At 35.0% G+C, this 22,320-nt stretch overlaps 1 long non-coding RNA gene across 1 annotated transcript in view; it reads left to right on the top strand.

Annotated features, from left to right (window-relative positions):
• Nucleotides 1-22,320, top strand: part of LOC133522784 (uncharacterized) — a 155,629-nt gene that overhangs the window by 130,857 nt on the left and 2,452 nt on the right. The window contains exon 2 of the long non-coding RNA XR_009800124.1: nt 13,048-13,089. This is a non-coding gene — a long non-coding RNA (uncharacterized LOC133522784). The remainder of the gene's footprint in view (nt 1-13,047; nt 13,090-22,320) is intronic.

The following is a 22,320-nucleotide window of genomic DNA, read 5'->3' as shown; positions in this document are numbered from 1 at the left end:
ATGCGTTAATGCACTCAACACGATGTAGGCATTTATGCCAAATGCGGAATTTTATTTCAACTTGGAGACATGCATTATGGATAGCCAAATATGTGGCGCTTTGGGCTAATGTGAGACATTTATTATAAGGAATATGTTGGCTCGATGTTTAGGTGCAAGTAAGGCAATGTTGTGAGAAAATCTTTGCATATTTTAGGTATATTTAATAAGCAATTGCTATAGATAAGGAAATATACATTCATATGCATTAGCTACAATACAACCCAGTTTGACCTGAGTCCATACGATACTTTGGTAATTACTAGTACCAACTCATCCCGTATGTAGATAAGTATAATGAACATTTTTTTCTAATTTTACGGTCAATTATTTTGTGTTCCTTGCACATCTTACAAACATATCTATTAAAACCTTCCAAATAATCGAAAATCAATATTCAATGTTCCTTATTCGCAACTTCTACGGAGTTTATAAAGTTAAATTGAAAGTGAACAACTACGCCTTCATTCCAGGACTTACGCAAACACGATTTGTGAAAGCGTTAGTGTTGTCCCCCACTATCAGTGAAGAGATGTGAGGGACGGGTTGTATCTCGAGGCAAGATTCGATGGGTGTCGAGTGTAAATGGAGGGGTAGGACGGCGATTGATGACCGGGCCATTCGAGGGGTGGCATTCTAATTGCTCTCAGAGAACGAGCGAGGCGAAGGATCAGGTGAAACCAGTATAGGTGCGGTCTCTGAATAAATATTATCAATAGGCATCTCGAAGTCACGATATACTAGTCCTACACTAAAACGGACTCGCTCGCTCTCGCACAGCTTACAAAACTACATATACAGCCAGTTTGCACTTCAGTACTCTGTTCACACGTGCCGGGGGCAGTTAAATAGAAGTTCGTTTTATGGATGGATTGGAAACTACTGGAACTGGTCCAGCAGCATTAATGCATACCTCGAATTTTGTGAAGGCAATTTAAAATATATACACCGTGTTTTTATTGAATTGCGTTAACTCCGGCGTTTCGGTAAGTACGTTTAAGGAAACTAAATGGCATAGTTAAATTAAAAAATAAATGTTTTTTGTTTTTTTTTTTACTATTTTTATTTTTATAAAAAGTAACTAAATGTTGCATATAGCGTTGTTGTAACACGGGCATTACATTTAACTAAACAAAACAATTGAAAACTGTGATATATCAATGTCATTTCTAACATCGATCGTCCGAGATAGTACGTACGTTTAGTAGCAAATGTATGAACTCGCACTAAACACTAATCAATAAGTAAACAGGCCCTAAGGTAAGTGTACACGCTCGTAAGGGCCTTATAATATAAAAAATTATGATTGATTATCTCCGAAATAGAGTTAGTTAGAATATCGGTATCTTTGAGAAAGTTACTTAATTTAAGTTCGGGAATGCACCCTCGAAATTAACGCAAATCAAAAAAAACACGGTGTATACAGTCAGCTATTAGAACTAAAAAAAAATCTCAATTGGGTATTTAGCTAGAATTTAATATAGGTACACAACCATTTTTTTAATAAATTTACCATTTGGCGGGGAAACAAATTCAAACTGATGACTGATAAGCCATCAGCGCCAGCGTTGTTAGCATCACTTTAGTATGAAATAATAAAATTAAATAACCTATAAATACTCGTAACCTTAAAACATTATTAATAGGTAACCATAAGAGTTTGTTCAATATTGAGGCCTTTATAAGAATTAAGGTATAGGGATTATAGGGTTAATTTCGGCAGGCATTTGTAGCATTTAATAATTAACTACTTTCGGTGGCGTAAAATATTTTTACTCTATTGTATGTTCTTCAACGAGACAACAATAAAGAGACAAAAACAACAGACTTGTTCATAACCTTGAAAGGTCTGGGTGGAAGAATAAAGAAGCAAAATATAGAAAATAGTACTAGTGCTTTGTCAGCAGTGCCGCAAACATAAAAGCACCCCAACTAGCAACAGTCCTATAAGAATTGATTTACTCAGCCTGTAATCGTATAACAGCCGAGTTACGGTTGTTGAAACACCACTCTATCGTATAATAGCGGTTATCACGACTTTTTAGTGATTTCCGCTAATTTGTGTTTATAATCATGTCGTATAAACGTTTACAGCGATATCTTTTAGCACTTTTATTCCACCTTTTAACAAATGCTGAGTAAGCGCGACTAAATCACTTATATTCAGCACTATTGTTGTATAGAAATCATACAACAGCTATAGAATAGCTAATTACCTAAATAAGGCGCTTTAATACAACTGTTACCCAACTGTCTTTTGTGTTGCTATAAAAGCCGAGTAAAAGCAGATTCGATTAGATTTTCTTTTGTCAAAACAGTAAAAGTACAATTTTCAAAACGGTGGCTTACAGTTTTAACATCGAATAATTGCACCAAAGCGTGCTGGGCTTGTAGGCTTTATTCGCCAGTTCATTGAAGTAAGATACCAACACGTTTTCCAAGAAAGACTGGGCGTTTTTGCTGATTTTCCATTGAATAAAAGTTTTATATGCCGCCAATTATTTTTCACCCGATTTTGATGGTAAAAGGCTATCGTTCCCGGCTCTTGCCTCTATTAGTATTACTGGCAGCGTCCATTTTATGTGTTCTTCATTTTCAATGCTTAAAATATAAATAGGTATATAAACTAAAAACATGCAAAACTATTCCAATTTTATGACAAATATGGAAAATGGCTGGCGCGTTATTTTTTTTACGCACGTTTCCAATTAATGCGCGCGCAAGGCAAAGGAGCAAACGAAATCGAAAACAGTCTATCAAAAAAATTTAAAAAAGCTAATATTAACATATTTCTATTCGACGGATGGTGATCAAATCGATAAAATGTTATGTTTATTCATTAATGTAATTTACGAGATAATTTAATTTATAAATAATTAACATTTGAAACCTAATAGTTGGTTAAAAAATGTATTACTCGACCAAATTAAGAAGGCTCCGTTTCCATGTATACTATTAGCAATCAGTTACCTTCTCAACTCCAGCATAAAAATATAATGAAAAAGCAGTGTTATAATATATTTCAAACGCACGCATATTTAGTATCTCTATCTCATAATCCTGAGCCTAAAATCGGTGGAATACAAACGTCGTTTTGAGCAAGTGTGTTGAAAAAATAATTATGTACATTTTTGTTTCTTAATCTTGTTGTTTAATCGCTTACCTGAGATATGTTTTTCGCACATATTAGTTGAATAAAAGAATTTTCCCCACTCTTACATATTAAGAATGCCAAGTAAAAGCAATTTGGCAGCATTTACGTAACATATTTGCTGAGAAAAAGTAGTGTGGCTGCATTTATAGAACAAATAATCGAATTAAGAATTAATTTAATTAAATATTGTTGCTTATAAAACACTAGAAGTGTTTTATCCACTTTTACTCAAATCTTACAGCATCGATTTGCTTCTTATATAGCGCTTACTCTACTTTTATAACACTGTAGTCTGTATAAAGTATTTTTATATTGTTTATAGCATCAAAAGCGAAAATAAATACGTGTTCTCGACTTTTATATCAAATATATTTGCTAGTTGGGACATAAATATAAATCGTGTAATCCACGATGAAGCGCAGATTTGTAAAATCTAACGTTTAATGGACAGGACAATACGAACCCACCAAAAACATTTTCATGTAAAATGTTGCTAAGACGGAACAAGGCTCGCACTGTCAAAAAGCTATCAGATCTCATGTAGAGCCGAGCTTCTAACTCTACGAGCCCTAACATCGCAAACTCTACACGTCAGTCAAAATATGTGGCCTACCCTTCGAGCAACACCGAGAATGGAGACGGCATTCGTACTATTTCCCCTCTGCCGAAGCATAGGTACAACTGTACCTATGGCGGTGCATGTTGTGACTAGTCCATACACAAAAAGAGATCGAAGTGTGCAAGATTTGTCTTTGACGTGTGTCATTATCTATGTATTTGTGTCGTCATTACAGATTTGATTTTGTATGTAGTGAGTAAGAAGTGCGACAGTGTGGTGTGCACGTTTCTCCCCGCAAAAAATGGCAGAATGATTTGTAGGGTAAGATATCGCTTGGGCTCCTCCCTTCCGACGTGTCGGAAGCCGGTGCTGCTTGAAGGGCTTAGCTGTTTCGGAATTCGGCCCCATACGCAAGTATGTAACTAATTCCCGCAGCGAAAGATAATACACAAATCCCTTTTAACGCATAAACCCTTTGATCGAATAGACACCCGAATGTATCGGTTACAGCTTCTGATGTGACAGACCTATCGTAATAATGTATAGCTTTTGTCTTCAAGATCATGAAAAATTGAAACGACAAATCGCTGATTTTTACTAGGGCATGTGTTTAATTTATTATAAGTACTAATGTTTTTAATGTTTACTTATTATAAAATGGCGTAACTCCAGTTCTACGCTATAAGCTAATCTTGTCTCGATTGAAAAAAAAAACATGACTGACATGAATTAATCTGACATTGTCCCTGTCAATGTTTTAAAACTGGTCCGTTGTTGTTTTAAAACAATGTTGATAAAATATCAGATTTCTACGCCGATTTGGATATTATAACGGATACTGATACACGAACACGACTCCAAGCTTTCATACGGATACGACGGACCGACGGATAAACTATAACAAATGTAATGTAATTAAATAGAAAATTATAGGTCTACCACACGTCATCAAATTCATATTGATATATTGCAGTGTACAGGAAGCAAAATATTTCCAAATCATATGGAAAAATTCAGGTTTTATAAAAATGAAATGTTGTCAATTCACCAAAAGTACATATATGCTATCCTCTAACAGTTTAATAAGTATACATTTATCTCTACGATTCACTTTCGAAAGTATCTGCCACACTCTTAATTGTTGTACATATAAAGATATTTTACTGTTTTTTAAATTATTATTTAGATAATGAAACTATTACGTACTTTGGAAGCGTAGTTTCATCCACTACAACTTACAGTACCTACATGGTTACTTGAATTATTTACATGCTTATAGTGTTTATGATTTTATTTATGAGACAATATACTAGTGCAATTCAAGTAACCTGACGTTCAATAAGCAAGCACATCCATATTCCTGGGACATTACGACTGTTTATTTAGCAAGCGCTTAAATCAAGTCACATGTGTTGCTGGAACGGAATCGTAACCCTAAGTACATAAAGTTTATATTTCAACCTTCAGTGAATGGAAGATATGATGTTTAGAAAGTAAACAATCGTTTATGTGTTTAAACTCGTATTCCTATTTACACAGACATCGGGGCTTGCTAAAAATACATTGAACAGCTGCACTCAAGAGCATTGACTGTTAAAATAGCAATCGTACAAGCTTGAGAATAAAGTTGTTTATTGCTTGTACTAATATACGAGGAATTGTAAATTAGCTAGTATGTGATATTTTTCTAGAAATTATTGTGATAGAAAAATATTAATTCGCAGAACACATGCAGCTGCATTAAAACTAACCTTGTGTTAAACAACGAAAATTGTCACCCAGTTTCGCTCCGTTATTGCTGACTACTTACGATTGTATTTTTTTTATACACGATACTCATTAGATACTGTTTATTGTAATAACATTCTGGAGGAATACCTTTGTGCGTTGTCACAACATGAAAACAACAAACAACCCAATAACTATCTTCATAATTTATTCAACACCTTTTATAACAAACCCGCGAAGAGAATTAATAATAACATAAAGGGGAATAAAGGAGATGGCGGGAAGAATTGTACGCAATCTACCCAAAATGGTCGAAAAGTGCCGAGGACAGAATCGAGAGGAGAAAACGAGGGGAGGCCTTTGCCCAACAGTGGGACACTACAGTAGCCTAACAAAAAAATAATAATATAGGATTGCCAATACAATCGCTTAAGGAGCACCTAATCTTTTAACTCATCTAAAGATGCTAAGAAGCACAATTTAGATGTACACAACATCGGCATGCTTACATGGATTAGTTTAAAAGTTTGATAATGTAAATCAAACCTCTCTCTCTCTGTGTCTCATGTCTCCATTTATTTTATTATTGCCTTAAAAAGCCATGATAAGGTAGTCCACTAAATGCCTTAAGATCACATCTCTAGCTTCTTGCAATATTCAAATAGGTACTAAACACAGACTTTGCCGCTTCATAGCCATCCTGAATATCAAAGCGGACTAATTTGGACCTTCGAAACCAATTAGCACTAATAAATGGACAGTGTTACTCGGCTAAACAACCGCCTTAATTAGAACCAGCGTGTCTGAAGAGCCATACAATCTAAGGCTCAAGATACGTCGGTTGGATTGACACAGGTCCGAGAATATCCTAAATCCAGAGACCAGTAAATTATAAGTCTACCACGTATCTCAGGCAATTGTAACAGAATTTGGCCGGTGATTTTAGAAGACGATAGCTTATTATAGTTTTAAGACTAATACTAATTTAGTAGTCGTAGTAAAACAATTAACTGTACAAAAAAGAAAGAAAAAAAGAAAAAACACATCATTAGTACAAAGGAGTGTTTAAGTGACTCATTTATATACTACATTTTTACCTACTTAATATTATACAAATCAGCTTTAGCCAATAATGTTGGAGTACACGACTCTTTCTGCAGATTAACAACCTTTATTATTGGCTTGTCTCTGGTTAAGCTATGTCTTGGTTGGTAGTTAGGCGGTCGATTGATTCTGAAATGTCGGTTAATGCAAATCTTAGTCTGTCCTGAATTTATTCAGGCGAAGTTAAAGTAAGTTAGTCTAAATTTTATTAATTTATTTATTTCAAAAATATGCGACTATAGTTTGTTTAAAATTAAATAAATTACGAGTATGTTTAGGTGACGCATCGTTAAACAATAAAATCTAAAAATGTGGCGCTTGCTTGCTTGCTACCCGGAACCCGCGCTTGCTTGTTTGCTACCCGGAACCGGTACCTCGCTTTTGCGCCAGCTTATTCTATATTGCGGCAAAACGGGTTTAGTAAAAGAACAAGAATTAATCAAAAAAGTACATGGAAAATTTAAAGGATTGAATCGGTCCCATTTGTCATTATTTTTTGTCATTTGACCATTAAAAAGAGGCATCTGTACCCCTATAAGTAGTGGACATTTATTCGAAAGCGCGACGTGACGTACGCGTCTGCGTTACAAGTCTCATTTTGTATGGGATTTTGAGTTTCCAAAACGTCCCGCTTGGTACGCTGTTTCTAAATCCCAGATTGAGAGAAGAAATGAGACTTAACGCAAACGCGTAGGTCACGTCACGCTTTCGAATAAATTTACACTAGGGGTTCTGATACAATTTTCTCTATTATGCTCGTAAAATTTAACCAATCTTGTAACGGCAACTACAGAAATTAAGTCGATGCCATGAATAACTAGTTCACCAAACAATACTTTCATGAGTTTTGTAATTGCTGAGATAAATCAAGATACCTTACGCCAAAATTTGATTTAATTTTTAAAATAATGGAATAACAAGACGATAACAACATTTTTGTTACTAAAAATGCTAAATTCATAGTGCTTAAGAAAACAAACAGCTTAATGAACTTCGACATCTGCGACGTCACCGTAAGTGACGTTTGAAATATCATTGAACTGTTAAAAAAACTATAGATTTTCGTTTTTTCGTTGTTTATTTATCTATTTCACTTAGACGGCTATTACGGTTCAATTCAAACTTTAAGATACGTTAAAAATTTCCTAATACGAGTAATGCGATACGGATTGGATATGACAATGACAGTGTCAAAAGTGATTGTTTTTGTTTGTTTGAAAAACCCGCCACTTTTGATACTAACACGTTTAGATATGTATGTATTTAGATGGGTATGTAAAAACTTTAAGACACAACAAACATTTGCTAAAGATACGATATAGATTAGTCTATATCGTATCTTTAGCAAATGTTTGACGTGGCTTAAAGTTTTTAATTGGGAGGTTAATGCTAAATGGTAGGAAAACCAGTCAGCCATAGGGCCAAACAGGACCTCCTGTTTGGCCCTATGGCTGACTGGTTTGTATATGATGTAGACGTAGGTGAGGAAAAACACCATGGGCTAAATTTATTAACCCATTCAGCGCTGTACGGACAAGTCAGAGCGAAATGAATCGCGCGAATCACAGCTAACTGATATGATTAAAATATCGGTTTGATATCAGGTGCACGTTCAAAATGGCCTAATTGTCGTTACGCTTCTAAGAATTATTTCCGCTTAACACATTGAGTACCTGGAAACCCACTGGGCGGGTTCTCTGTTCGTAGTCATTTTCCTCTACAAAACGGGAAACCGCTGGGTTCGGCTACGAGCGTAGCGCTACGAAAACGTTGGTAGCGAATGTGTTAAAAATATACTGCAGGCTACTATGACGCGCTACGAGCTTGGCTGTAGACTAGTCAACTTCAACCAACAGCCACAAACTAATAAAATATCAACGGTAATGCATTTATTACCACAAGTTTCGTAAATAATTAAAGAGCACATTTAAAATAATGATCATTTCAGGGCGAGTCATTATCCCTGCCTTCATTAAGAACGAAACATACCCTTTTATGTTTAGTGTACGATTATGTTCTATACCTACTATAACTTGTGGACTTACGGCCCTATTCGAAGAATGAGATACGATAACGATAATTTCTGGTTTAGATAAGTTCTCATTTAGATTAAAAAATATTAAATTTAAATTTGAACTGTTTATTTCTTGTATTTTGAAGTTTTACATGAGTACATGTTCCAATACTTAGCTTAATCTATATTTAAATATATATTTTTGTATGTCGTATAATTGACAGAAGCAGCTCGATTCAGGCAACCAATGTCACTTTGATGTTATAAATATCGTAGATATAATTGGTCAAACCAATTTGTCAGTAAATAAGAACAAAAAAAACTATACTCATCCTTTTGTTTTGGATGCTAGTACTAGTGTAAGACAAAGATAGTGTGACTCCCTCTGTCTATGTTTGAAATGAGATAGCCCTTTGACAAACTATAGATCTTATTGTGATCACAGCGGAATCAAAATAAACGTCAATTTTGACATGTCGTTTAGTTTTCGATCTTTTAAAGATCTTTCTAAGATCTTAATCGTGTCTTGATTATTCATCACATCGGGCCGTTTGTATTTTATCAAATGAATACTTAGTAGTTGCTTTGGTAGAGATTAGATTTAGTAACTAATACGAAAACTTGAACGCAATAGGTAGTTTATGAACAAAATGTAATACAACTGTGGCTTTGGTAGATATTAGATTTAGTGACTAATACGAAAACTTGAACGCAATAGGTAGTTCATGAACAAAATGTAATACAACTGTTGCTTTGGTAGAGATTAAATTTAGTAACTAATACGAAAACTTGAACGCAATAGGTAGTTCATGAGCAAAATGTAATACAGCTGTTGCTTTGGTAGAGATTAGATTAGTAACTAATACGAAAACTTGAACGCAATAATTAGGCTCGCCACAATTAGTGTTGGTTAACACTCGAGTCCTTTGAGTCCTCTGCTTTGATACTCGACTCAGTTTTTCAGGCTCACATATTAAGTCTAAACTCGAGATCTTTTCAACTTGTTAGAGACACGAGTCTTTTGTAGGGACTTGAGTCCTTTTCATAGAACTCTAAATTTTTTTGTTTGCAAAGTCTCGAAATGTTTTGTCTTAAGTAATAAGTAATATGCTATAACTATAGCATATAAATAATACAACAACGCATAATTTCTTTACATTTATTTAGGATAAACCTATGAAATTGTTGACGGAGTATTTATTCGGAGGCTCGAGTCCTGTTGAGCTCTCTTAAAAAAGACTCGCCTCGGGACTTAAAAGACTCTGAAGTTTTTTAAGCGCCGAGTTTCTTAAAAACGAGTCGAGTTCTTCAAATTCAGACTCAAAATACTCGAGTTCCTACCAACACTGGCCACAATGCGGCCATTGAGTATGAGGCGTTTTGGATCTTGAGAAAACTTCCGCTTATGACTCTTATGATTTTTATTTATGACTTATGACTTTTATTACTTTAATGTATTAAAGTGGTCCCACATATAGTAAATTCATTAACATTATTAAACATACACTACAATCTATTACAAAATGAATAAATAAGTCAATCAAAATACCTCAGTCACTAATTGAATAATAAAAGTACAAAATAAATCTAAAATAACCCACCCAGAATCGTACTCGGCTCAAAGGTCCCCATTAATTCCGCTGCGTTTTCCCGCTGAACAGCCATGGAGACCTGCTGGACCAAACACGACCCAGAGCGAGGATCACAGCCGGCATATTTATTCCACATAGATATTTTGATAAATCACACTGAGTGTATGAGTATACACCCTTTAAAGAATAAAAACTTTCATTTATGACACTGTGCCATCTTGTGGGACCTATTCTGAACGATCACATGCGTGCCATATGTCACCAGTGGATTTTGATACTGAATAAATATTATCACAAGCAACATCGTCGCCATCGTGTTCCATTAAAATATTTAAGGAAATATTTGCTGAAGATTTTCCTTGTTCGATTTATTGTAACGTTATTTTGTAAACAGAAACCACCGTACGCCAATATTAATGCTGGAATACAACTCGAAGATAAGATCACCCAATGTTTGCATCGTTCTTGATTCTTTCTTCTTGTTTTGATAACGAACAATACACGAGATAAAAACATATTTTATCTGATTGAGATACTATGTCTGATGACTTTAGTAAAAAAATATGTTGTAAAAATAAAACTGTAGTATAATTTAAGACTGGAAACCATTAAGGTACCACAAGAATAATTTGGCAACAGCCTAACAACGTCCAAAAGTTTATCAAGAAAGTTGAGAAGTTGAAACACGAGTTCCGTATAAATAAAAGGCAAATCACCTCTCACAATCGCCTTCTGACACCCTTAAAGTCTTATGTCTTAAGACTTTAAGGGGTTGACAGAAGGCTATTTTTTGTGTTAGTAAAATCATGTTAGATAAATGGCAAACTGAGAGAGCTGACCTCGTTTATACCCAAATATAATTATACATTTTAGTTAAATGAGATCTCTTTAACATGGACGAGCAGCTCGTGCCTTTTGTTTGAAAACAACCTGCTTTATAATAGCTACCGGGTGCACGTTTTAAATAAAATCGTATATTGTAGAAACCCGGTACGGTGAGCGGTTGTTTCCGCGGGATAATTGGCGCGGGCCTCGAGCGGCGAAGACGCTTGACACAGATCCGACTCTGCGCGAAATATACCCAAAGCCGAGAAATTCAAACACTAGAGGCCAGGTTTCGAGCCTCTAGAGCCTAGGTTGTGAATTTGGGCACAGATTACTTAAAACGTATCAGATATTTCACTCTTGTAGATTTTTTTTATCGTTAGCGTTAAGTTAATTTTGAAACATTACTATTCTTCTTTTACACTTTTTATTTATACAGAATAAGTTATCTAAATTTAGCCACATTCAAACTAAAGAGATTATACACAGATATATATATATATATATATATAGATTGAGCAGCCAGAAGGTGTCGCAAAAAGCACGATTGGCTGTGCATAGAGGGGTATTGGTGCCTACACTTATGTATGGTAGCGAAACTTGGGTATGGCAGAAAAGGCATCAGAGTCAAGTGAATGCAGTGGAAATGAGAGCATTGAGAAGTGTGTGTGGTGTAAAATTACAAGATAGAAATAGGAACAGTGTGATAAAGGAAAAGTGTGGACTGAGCGAAGATGTAGTGACAAAAATTGAGAAAGGTATGTTGAGATGGTTTGGACACGTGGAAAGAAGGAGTGAAAGAAGGTTAACAAAGAGAGTGTATAAGGGAGAAATAGAAGAGGGAGCTGGAAGAGGTAGACCTCTGCGTACTTTCTCTGATCAAATCGGAGAAATCCTGAAGAAAGGCCAGGTCAAGAGCACCCTAAACGGACGAGCGTGTATGAGGAATGTTATGAAAGTGAATGAAGCGAAAGAGGTATGTCAGGTTAGTAGCAAGTGGAAATCCGTGGTCTCTGCCTACCCCTCCGGGAAAAAGACGTGATTATATGTATGTTTGTATGTATTATTCAAATGTCTCCAGTTACAGATGACCAAGATTCTTACCGAAAAATCAATCACTTTACATAGGTACCAATATTGTACCGCCGATATTACTTATTTCTTGTTTGAATTGTGAAGACCGTAACGATCCATTTAGCTAAGTGGTTTCTATTTATAATACTGTCCAAATAAATAACGTGATACATTTATATTTCTTAGATTATTTCGTTTTTGCGTAGATTTTACCTGGACGTAGATTTAGCGCTGACCAAATATAATCCCAGTTTTAGATTAATATTTACTGCTCTGCGCTCTTTGTGTAGGCTGCTAATAAAAAGAAAGCAATTGCCACAAAACTAGTTTTATTCTAATATCATTTCATATACTAGTAAGCACGTAAAGTCCCAGACACTGATTTTACTATATAAAATAACACAGTGTGACGTGGCTATCCCATCCATGGTAGCCAACTGTATAACTGTCATAATTATTTTATGAATAGCTGTTTTTGTAATAATTTGGCGTGTCATGACCCATGACTAAACTCAGGCATCCATAGGCTACGGTCAGGCGTCTTACCATCAGGCGGGCCGTATGCTTGTTTGCCACCGACGTGGTATAAATAGTATAAATACACTGTTAAATGTTGTGTTTCCATATGCCCCCATATGTAACAGAAAAGTAGCAATCAAGTTAGGCTATGTTTAAAGACAAAAGAGAAAAATAAAGGAACCTACTCATCCATAGTTCCGTGAATTTCATTCAATTGTGTCGTTATTACAAAGTGGCGCTTCTTGGTACAACACTGACTTATTTTGATCTCTTGATCCTCGGTTTTTTAGCTCGATTCTTGGTGGTAACTGTTATTAACCTCTTGACTCAGTATCTTTTTTCATTCAACGTCTTTTATATTTTAAGTTATCTATTTTACCTGGCTATATATATTTTGTTATAGGTATACCGACTAATCTATTATTCTTTTTTGTTTCAGGTCGTAAATAAGAATCTCAAATGAGCTTCAGATATCTCGAGTGTAAGTATTAAAATGCCTTATATCTACGCATATTCATTTATTTTTGTGTAATATTACAAAGATTCCTAGAAACTCATTTATATATTCAGAGGCCACTGTGTTCCACTCGTCTCTCTTTAGTGCTTATATCTGGCCAGCCTCTCAAAGACTCATTTAAGTACATCTAAATGTTATTAGACTTATTCTTTTCCTAAAATAAAATATATGTATAATTTAGAAAAATGAGTTATTGAAATATAAAACCGTTTTGGAAAGAAAAACTTGTTTAGCAACGAAGAGTTAATTTGTCAACGCGAGCGAAAACCCCTCACTGGCGGCCATTTTTCTTTATTTACAGAATTAAAGAACACGTTTCAATGTTCTCGTACTGCTATATGCTTTTTACAACAAAAACCGTTTTCATTTAAGATCAGATTTTAGGTTTGTTACCAACTTTTGTTGTGCTATGTGTATTGATCTAAGCATAGTTTTCATGGTTCTGTTTCCGATATTTACTGTCTATACGTTTGGTTATCTGTCAGCGACCAAAACGTAACTGTATAGGTAGTTGGAGTTTTTATTCAGTATTTACTTTTGTGGTCGCTATAGGTCGCTATAATCGCAATCATTAATAAGGTTAAAATAAATAAAAATGATCCACACATAAGAAATGTGATACAATTAAATACTATCCATTATTCAACCTAAGGAAAAGATGAATTTTTAACGGTTAAACATACGAGTACTAACCTCAATATTATTTGTGTTGTTCAGAAGATCAGTTTCAGGGTTTCAGACAAAAATATTTGATTTTTACCTGATAGAACGAATCTACAAACGTTTAATTACCTACTTACAGCGTTTAGTAGGTGAAGGCTCCAGAGGTCAGCCTTTCTTGCCTATTTTAAGCTGTAATTAGAAAAGTTTATAAATTTTATGTCACAATTAGGTAATAGTTTTTATATGTAAGTTTAGCTTTAGTGTTCATTTTAATATATAATTATGTAACATTATTTTGTATTTCATTTTACGTTTATTATAATTCTATATAACATTTATAAAATTATAATAATGCGGTGTTTACTAATTAAATAAAGTACTTGGAAATTTATATACCGTCAATAAAATAATTTTTGAAACAAAATGTCGGGCATAAATAAAAACATACTTGAAAAAGAAATTTTGTCTTCTGACATGAAGGGGTTTCTAATATGCGCCATTTTGCTATGTGGTATTTTGATAAGACGTAAGCAGCCAAATTGTGATTTATTTATGAGCTGTTGGATCGATTAACGTAATTAATATTTGGTATATCTGAAGAAAATACGAAATAAATATAAATCCATATAAATGTAACGATGCGCGTAACGATGCTGATAAATAAATAAATAAAAGTATACCAATTTTACATTTCATCGATTACTATTTTTACATACCTATCGTGTATAATTTCATAATTATGCAGGTATCATTCCCATTCTGTTATCACTGCGCTGCGCTGTTTAACATACCATGTCCATATAAAAGTCCAGAAACCAGATTAGGAGTCGTATTTAGATTTTACAATTTGTTGAAGTTTTTATATTGTTAGATACCTTATCAAGTCTCGCAGTGCCTCTTGCACGCACCAATAGCGCGAGCTGTATTAGTATCATATCAAATATAGTATATACATTACTGTTGCGACATTACTGCTGCGGCGTCAATGCCGCCGATGTATTCAGTAAATTTCCTTGATAAAACGAGTGACGCATTGAACGGCAGTAATTCGGAGGCGAACGTCACTTATTTTCTCAAGCAAATTGACAGATAAAGCACCTGTATCAAGACCGCAGCAGTAATCTCGCAATAGTCGCAGCTGCAGTTGCCATCCGAACGTCACCTTAACAGAGAAATTTAAAATCAGAATATCGGTCCAACGCACGTTTAAAGCCTTAATATGGGTTTCAAATTGTGTTCGCGGTCTGACTGAATTTAGAATCGCGACTCAGAAGGCGTATTTAGAAAAGTATAAATATAATAATATCAATAAAATATAATTCTCGTTTGCTATCAATATCCGTGTCTGAATGCGCCTCCATTAAATTGTCAGAGCTGGTTTACCTCAATGGCAAAGCTTTCAGCTGTGATCTGACCAGATAAGTGATGGATGGTCATTGAATTCTTCGATGTAATTTAGCAGGAAATGGAAATGTCAATATGGATCTGACAATACCAAACTTGTATACGTATTAATAAATGTAGTAGTCAACTTTTCGTACTTTTGCGGCATCGGCATACCAATAAGTTCAATTATACAGTATGTATTGTGTATTTTTGATATAACCACAAGCTTAAACTAAACGTAGGTTTTAGTACTATAAACCAATTCAGAAAGATCTTTATTCATACTCATCACTACCAGAGCATAATAAATTATTGTTTTTTTTTTCGAGGGGCAATGTATTTCGTACATCAAGGTGACTTGTGACAGTTGTGAATTAATTTATATGGAAAAATAAAAGTTGTCTATATTTTATAAAACCCATGATAGTGTGTTCATTAAAACCTAAACTAACTACCCTTTATGTGGTCGTATCAAAAATATACGCAGTATTATTGAATTTTCCAGGTTCTTGTAAAAATAATTAAATACTGTGTTCACATTCGCAGTTCATTGAAATCTTAGTATTTGGTCAAGATATATTTGAACAGTGTTATCTTCCGTTAGATTTATGGCTCGCCACTTTTCCTGGGCATCCGCTGTGGCAAGATAAATTGAGCATTACCTATCTGTGCGTACCCTCGCCTTACCGCATATATCACCCGAGTGTTAACAATCGAAAATTTTGTGTATCATATGTCATAAGCTAACAATACGTATGATTTTTAGAACAATGTGTTGTGGAGCCATTTTGTAAAAGAGTGATATTTAATTAGGCCTTTTTTTCAAACTAGGTACTGTTTGTATCTCAAATAAATCAATAAACTTGTCTAAAAAAGTGGCTAGTGGTAGATTAATCAAAACTCGTCAAAAAACGAAATCGAAAAGCACTCCAGCATGTGATACAGAAAGCGCAAAACAAAATCCATCTCGCCGCTCATCGCACTGCGCTAGTTTTTCCGTGTTCTTTATTTACCAATTCGGAATCGGTGTTCGTTTGTCTCGCTACCACCTCGATTACCATAGAGAACGGCCAAGTCTGCTTTTCGATTCTTGAGCTGTCTTGTGCGATATCCTTTAGAATTGGAAATACGCAGGAAATTCGAAGTCGACTTTAAAGCACCGCTACCGCTGGGGCTAACTTAGATTGTTATACTTTGGTCTTCCGTTTTCTCTGTATTTTTTTCCTGTTTCACAGAAATAAATTAAGTTTGGACTACTACAATACACAGTTATTCGATAAATCTCTGAAAATTGATAACAGGTGTTTCACGTGAAAACGTGCAGTGTGTCACGAAATCTCAGCCACATTACTTAAAATTAAATACATTGTCCTGTTTTAACACATTCAGTGCCAGCACGAACTACGCGCTACGAGCATAGCTGATAACATGGTAAAACCCGTACGAAGCGAAAAACGTCTAGCAGTGATTTTTTTAATATTCAAACAGCACATATCAGATTACGTTTCCAAAAAAAATAGATTATTTGAGTTGTCTATATATTATAATTGATATTTTCTAATAAATTACATTTTAATTATTTTACATTGTTAAGATTTTATTTATTTATTAAATAAAACACTAAAATAAAAGCCAACCCCGCCTGCATCGCTCCAGCCTTGCCTTTAAACTGCCGTCTATTATCGTACCTTGAACATTAACTTGCTAATAAATTGTTTTATTACGACAAATTAAATTAAATTTATCTCATTTGGATGAATTTGCACCGGCAAGTCTACTCAAGGAGGCTATCTTGGGCTTTGAACCATGACTTTACGAGCCTACTTTGAGAAATTGCCTGGAGAAGTGAAATGCGTTACTTTTCACACTGAAAATTGCTCGAGTCGTAAAGAGGTATGAAAGGGTTTAATTAGCATAGGCGTAAAATTTATTATACAATAATTATAATATTATTTTGTTAGCATATTAGCTACATATATAAGGTGCTAACAAGTTAGCTACCGATATTTTAAGTGATGGTACTTTACACGAAAAGAAATTAAGAAAACATTTTATATCTTTTTTTTTTGTTTTCATTTATCGAACAAAATAAATAAATTATAATCCTATCTAAAAATTATCATCATGTGTATTTAACTGACAATATGTGTAGCACATTCTGTCATGTTAACAATTGTGATGTTTTCAACTATTAGGTATCACATTGTTTGTTGTCGATTAGGTAGATTTAATTTTGAAGCTTTATGGAAATATATAGGGTCTTATTGACAACTGGCCTACAATAAGTACCCATTTAGGTAAAAGAGGTTTTAGAATCTGTTCAATGAGGTCTCATTTAATTATCTCATTAACAGGATGTTTTAGTAGCAAATTTGTTTTCAAATTTTCTCCAAAAAGCATTATAAAACCTATACCTAATCAACCTATAATCAATTCATACTTACATATACTTATGTAAAAATATCGGTAACTAATTTGTTAGTACATATCTTATATGTTAAGCTAATACTGAACCAATGAAATATATGATAATGATACATCAGGGCACCATTTCTCAACCGGTGTTAGACTAATAATATTAGTCCACGAACTGTCAAGTCGTATGGGTTACCATGGCAACACACAAGTAATATTAGACTCATACCGTTCGGGAAATGCAGGGGTCCTACCATCACTTCACATCTCCCATAGAGATATAAGTAATTAAACAACCTTAGGGATCCTACTCCATACAACATTAGTTTCCTTACTTAATAATAAAAAGTTGTCTGAGAGGTATGGATGAACGTATTATTGATATGTTTGAAATAAATAAGGTGAAAATCTTATTACAAATAAGTTTACTCAAAACTCGCTTGAAACTTACAATTAATGGGTTTTTACCGTGTTTTTACCATACATACAGGTGAGCATTCTAAGCTTACTTATTTCTCTATGCATCTGGTGAGAAGAGGGTCGTTCTTAGGACAGTAATCAAATAAATGTATAGCTCAATCGATTTTGTATTCCTGCATGACATTCATTCAAACGCTTTAAAGTAATTGACATTAAGACAAAATGGGAGGACCCGCGCGAAATCGCTTTTTCATAGGAACATAGTCCTTATTTTCCTAGATATTAACATTATTGAACATATTTTGACACAATTTATTGCCACACCTATGCCCCAACGTTTGATTTATTTTGAATTTTAAATTATTATAAGAATTAAGAGCATTTGAAATTTGTATGAAATATGTTTTTCGCTTCTAATTTTTACAATAATATAAAAAATCGAAAAAAAGTCAAACGTAGGGGTATACCTTTGGTTTATATTATCTTAAAATATTTTCCATTATGTCAATACCCAAAGGAAAATGGGGACTACGTTTGTATGGACAAACGGCCGTCCTATTCTATTAAATGAAATAAAAATAGTAACTTTGATTAAACTTCTTATTCTCATATCTCATACGACATCAGAACACGTAGGATAATGAAAGTTAGGCCGTACTAATTATGTTCCTAATTTCTGCAAGATCAGTTTCGCGGTAGACAAAAATATGTAGTTATTTCTTAGTGTCTTATTTGAACTGTATTTTAACAATTTTAAACAATAATATCCGTTGATTAGCGTAAATTCAGATATTTCCAACATGATCATTGTCAGTTCATTTTTCAGGTTACAGCGATGTCCTTTTCCTCGCTACGCTCTGACAATGACGCATGGTCTAATTTACGAGAATTCAATGTTGTCGATGCATTTATAAACGGCTTTATGACTTCAGCATAAGGTTCACTCGCCAGCCATTAGGCAGTACGTGCTAAGTTTGTTGAAACGCGTATGGCACTCTTGACGGGCACATTGTCCCCTTGGAAATAAAACTGTAACACACTCCAGACTCCAGAGTTTGCCGGCGATTTGTTAAGCGTATGGATTTAGTTTTAAAAGGTTTCATAGCTATATTTGTTTTGTTGAGTACCTTTTTATTTGGTTGTTCTCCGACTTTTTATTTTATTGTTATAGAAGTGCATAAGTGACTTCTCAAACGCCTTCAATACTGTCGACCATGAAATTCTCCTTGCCCTACTTGAGCACCTCAACGTGTCGCCTTGTGCCTTGAATTGGTTCTCGGCGTATCTTTGTGGACGTCAGCAAGCTGTACGTGTCGACCGCACTTTGTCCGAATGGTGTGACTTAGCCACTGGTGTACCACAAGGAGGTATTCTTTCACCCCTATTGTTTTCTATCTTTGTCAATTTTATAACTCCGGACCTTCGCTGCTCGTACCATCTCTACGCCGACGACCTGCAACTCTATGACCGATGTAACATTGCTGACCTTACTGCCACCATTGATAAGTTAAATCTGGACCTCATACACATCCAACATTGGTCTCAGAAGTTCGGTCTATTCGTTAACCCCTCCAAGTGTCAGGCCATTGTCATAGGCGGCGCCCGACAGCTCCTTAAACTCGAATTTATACCTCCTGTATACTTTAGTGGCACGCCTATTCCCTACAGCCAAAGTGTAAAAGACTTGGGTGCTCGCGTCGAGCGGCTCGGCACGCTGCACTGACTGTTGTAATGCTCGGGTTGTATCGCGTTACATTACACCGAAATGTTACAAGTCAGTCGCCACTGTACTGTGTGTCAGTTGACTGGTAGAGAATGCCTTACGGTATTAAGTTCGCCTATTGTACAGTGTGTTTTCTTAAGTGCAATAAACATTAAATAAAAATAAAATAAGGGCATAAGTAATTGATACCTCTTCAAGGGGCAAGCTCTTAGGAATAGGTATCAGAAATTCTAAGAGAGAACTGCTTTCCCGTATTCTGAAGTGCTTAATAACCCAAATGAAAAGGTTTTAGAAGGCAAAGCCTTTCGAAATACCCCTTCCGAAACACTCAAAGGGGATACCGGACCGGTCTTTGGTTTGTAGGTGAACAATATGGTGTCGCTTTCCATTAATCATCGCCCGTTTCTCACTGCTGTAACGCTGTGGCAGTATCTTAGACCAGCAATGCTGCTGCAGTTGCATTCAGAATGTAGCCTTAAAAGTACAAATAAGAATATACGTATTACGTCGAGGCGCTCTCAGTTCTCAGCGGTTTATGAGTTGCTCGATGGTTTACGACTGGCGAGGCGTGTTCACATGCACTATAACGCTCATAAAACTTACATCACCGAGAATCGGAGAAAGCAGGACGAAAAAATGTAAAGGCTAGGAAATATCGATACCTCATAAGATATTGAGGCAAGCGACAATTTTTCAATGACAGGTTTCTTACACAATTTATGTTTAAAATACAAATATTTGACTTGACGACCGGTTTGGCCTAGTGGGTAGTGACCCTGCCTACGAAGCTGATGGTCCTGGGTTCAAATCCTGGTAAGGGCATTTATTCGTGTGATGAGCATGGATATTTGTTCCTGAGTCATGGGTGTTTTCTATGTATTTAAGTATTTATAAATATTTATATATTATATATATCGTTGTCTAAGTACCCTCAATACAAGCCTTATTGAGCTTACTGTGGGAATTAGTCAATTTGTGTAATAATGTCCTATAATATTTATTTATTTATATTTATAAATATTAACCATTATTACCACAATAAATTTCGTGCTGAAAATTTAGTTTTGGAAATAAAGTAACCGTTATAAACCGGAACATTGTACATAGGCAAGTCACTTGCACCACAGTACGCAATACAGTTAACTCGGAGCTGACTCCGTGTTTGTTGACCCAAGTCAAAAAGTGTACGAGATACTGGAACAACTACAGGGGTCGACGTATAAAACTGATATGTTAATTGCAATTGCAATTGTTTGATAAATTCTAATTGATTTGATAATTAGCTAATTTCTGGAGCTAACAATTGTAAAATTTTGACGTATACTGGATCAAGCATGGTTGTAGGATCAGCTAAAATAATCGTAAAATGTGACCGCGGCCGGCAAAACGTCCCACTTTGTCGCTTGATATAAGAATGCCTTAACAAGTTATTAGTATAAAGATACAAACCAACCTCGTCCTTATGGCAAGCGACAAAGTGGGACGTTTTACTGGCCGCAGTCACAAATAAACGTAGAAAGAATAGTGTGCCACGAAATGGCTTTCTCAGCATGTTGCTGGCGCTGATCTTCCGATGAGACTATCAAGTGAGAAAAATCATCATCAGAAACTACATAAACAAATAAGAAAGTTATGTGCCGTTGTAACTTTGAACCGCTGCTCTCTTGCAAAATTTGGATTTACACTAGACTTAGTACCTATACTTAGGAGGTATCGATATGTGCGACCGTTTGAACAGGATTTGGACGTAATAGACTGAAACAGACGTCATACTTAGGAACACTAAAGAAAAAGTGATCAAGCCCTTCCAGCTTTTTCCTATAGTACCTATACATATGACATCTATGTTAGTTTATACTTTATTAAACTCGTAGTAGTGTGAATAGAAACTTAAAAAACACACAAAAATCTAAATATTTAGATAATGAAATAATTTTATTTGTTTCAAAGTCTAAGTTCAAAGTCAAAGTCAAATAATTAATTTGCTATATTTAAATGTATAATTAGATAATACGTATACAAACTATACAAAGAGGAGCCCTCGCTCGGTGGATCAAGCAAAGGTCAGATACAGTAAGCAGCGTGTACTGTAAAATAAATGCGTTTGTGTACTGTTTTTTTTTTTTCATACAGCAAAATTTCGGAATGCTCGTCTGCCGATCTTTATTTTTCCAGCAGGGCGATAGTTCTGAATACAAATACATACTCGTTGCCAGTTACCTACCAAAAGACTGTGAAGGTTTCCAACCTTCACAGTACACAGCACGTACGAGTACCTATAATAGGCGGTCCATCTGTCTGCGGTCCTGTTCCTAGTATATTGGGCACTGTCTCGTTTTATACAATAGTTTACAATCTAAGTGTTATAAAAAGAGATATTATAATTAAAAAAATACTTGCATTGAGTTTGATTTTGCTTAGTAGTAATAGTAACACTGTAGAAAAACGCAAATTCGTATTCCCGCGCGGTATTGTTATTAAATTATATAAACTTTTATCCGAGAATTATTACTGTTAGTATTAGCCAGATTCAAATAACAATACTAATATCAGAATCGAATAATTACTCGCCGATTAACCAAACGGCA

This window comes from Cydia pomonella, chromosome 11 (assembly GCF_033807575.1).
Source record: "Cydia pomonella isolate Wapato2018A chromosome 11, ilCydPomo1, whole genome shotgun sequence".
Taxonomy (NCBI): domain Eukaryota; kingdom Metazoa; phylum Arthropoda; class Insecta; order Lepidoptera; family Tortricidae; genus Cydia; species Cydia pomonella.
This window is presented reverse-complemented; position numbering and strand designations above follow the sequence as displayed.